This window comes from Triticum urartu, chromosome 2A, assembly GCF_056163025.1.
Source record: "Triticum urartu cultivar PI428250 chromosome 2A, HENAU_Tu73, whole genome shotgun sequence".
Taxonomy (NCBI): domain Eukaryota; kingdom Viridiplantae; phylum Streptophyta; class Magnoliopsida; order Poales; family Poaceae; genus Triticum; species Triticum urartu.
The window spans coordinates 821,544-823,734 of NC_141874.1; positions in this window are offsets into that span (position 1 = coordinate 821,544).

Genomic DNA, 2,191 nt, shown 5'->3' on the forward strand with positions numbered 1-2,191 from the left:
CCCTTACAAACTCCTTGGTTCAACTCCACAATCTTGTCGGAGGCTCCCAAGTGACACCTAGCCAATCTAGGAGACACCACTCTCCAAGAAGTAACAAATGGTGTGTTGATGATGAACTCCTTGCTCTTGTGCTTCAAATGATAGTCTCCCCAACACTCAACTCTCTCTCATAGGATTTGGATTTTTTGGAAAGAAGATTTGAGTGGAAAGCAACTTGGGGAAGGCTAGAGATCAAGATTCATATGGTAGGAATGGAATATCTTGGTCTCAACACATGAGTAGGTGGTTCTCTCTCAGAACATATGAGTTGGAATTGTGTATGTGTTCTGATGGCTCTCTCCACGAATGAAGAGGAGGTGGAGGGGTATATATAGCCTCCACACAAAATCCAACCGTTACACACAGTTTTCCAATCTCGGTGGGACCGAATCAACAAACTCGGTCGGATCGAAAAGGTAAACCTAGTGACCGTTAGAGATTTTCGGTGGGACTGACATGCAACTCGGTAGGACCGATATGGTTAGGGTTTGGGCATAACGTAATCTCGGTGAGACCGATTACACAAACTCGGTGAGACCGAGTTTGGTAATAAGCTAACCAGAGAGTTGGTCAGGTAAACTCGGTGGGACCGATTTGCTCTTTCGGTGAGACCGAAAAGTTACAAAAAGGAAACAGAGAGTTTACACTGCAATCTTGGTGGGACCGATTCGCTCTTTCGGTGAGACCGAAAAGTTACGAAAGGGAAACAGAGAGTTTGCAATCCCATCTCGGTGAGACCGAGATCCCTATCGGTAGAACCGAATTGCTAGGGTTTGGCAGTGGCTTATGACAAGTGAAACTCGGTGGCGCCGGATAGAAACAATCGGTAGGACCGAGTTTGGCTTAGGGTTTAGGTCATATGTGGATATGGGAAAGTAGTTGAGGGTTTTGGAGCATATCACTAAGCACATGAAGCAAGAGGCTCATTAAGCAACACCTCATCCCTCCTTGATAGTATTGGCTTTTCCTAAAGACTCAATGTGATCTTGGATCACTAAAATATAAAATGAAGAGTCTTGAGCTTTTGAGCTTGAGCCAATCCTTTGTCCTTAGCATTTTGAGGGTTCCACTTTCACATCCATGCCATGCCAATCATTGAGCTTTCCTGAAATAGTCATCTTGGAATAGCATTAGCTCAATGAGCTATATGTTGTTATGAATTACCAAAACCACTTAGGGATAGTTGCACTTTCAACGGGCTCCTGTTCAACCACCCCTCCATGGGCTACTACTCATCCTGCCCTCCACCGTCTACTATTCATCCTGCCCTCCACGGGGTGGTCCTGTTCATCCTGCCCTCCACGGGGTCCTGTTCATCCAACCCCAACCGGCTCGAACGATCGGGGTCCTATTCATCCACCCCCACTGGGACTGTTCACCCAAACCCCCCCAGCAACGCTCACTGTTCATCCAGAGGCAACGCCACGAGGTCCTGTTCATCCACCCCCATCGGGAACTGTTCATCCAACCCCTCCCCCAGCAACGCTCACTGTTCATCCAAAGGCAGCATCGATCGGCTTTAGTTAGAGCAGTAGTGAAGGAATCGCTCGATCGGGTTCAGTTAATAGCCATCAATCGATCGCTCGGGTTCAGTAACGCGTAGCCTGCAGTGCAATCGCTCAGGTTTAGTTAGAGCCCAACGCCTCGCTCGGGTTCAGTTAGAGCCCAACGCCTCGCACACACGCGCGTACGTATGAGAGAAACGCACATCGCTCGGCCCCCGACCACCCACCGTAACCGGGGACTCCCCGATATTTTCCACGCCCTCGCTTCTACCACGGTTTTTTCTGTCATGGACGGCCCAAAGAATGTCATGCAGCTGCGTCTCCGGCCCGCCCAGGACGAAAAGCCCATTTTCTGTCATGATTTTTTGTCATGGAAGTAGGACCCCACCACATCTATGATGATACTGTGACGCCCCCGATTCAATCGTACACTAATCATACACGCAAACATGTACGATCAAGATCAGGGACTCACAGGAAGATATCACAACACAACTCTAAAAATAAAATAAGTCATACAAGCATCATAATACAAGCCAGGGGCCTCGAGGGCTCGAATACAAGTGCTCGATCATAGACGAGTCAGCGGAAGCAACAATATCTGAGTACATACATAAGTTAAACAAGTTGCCATAAGTTGGATAGCA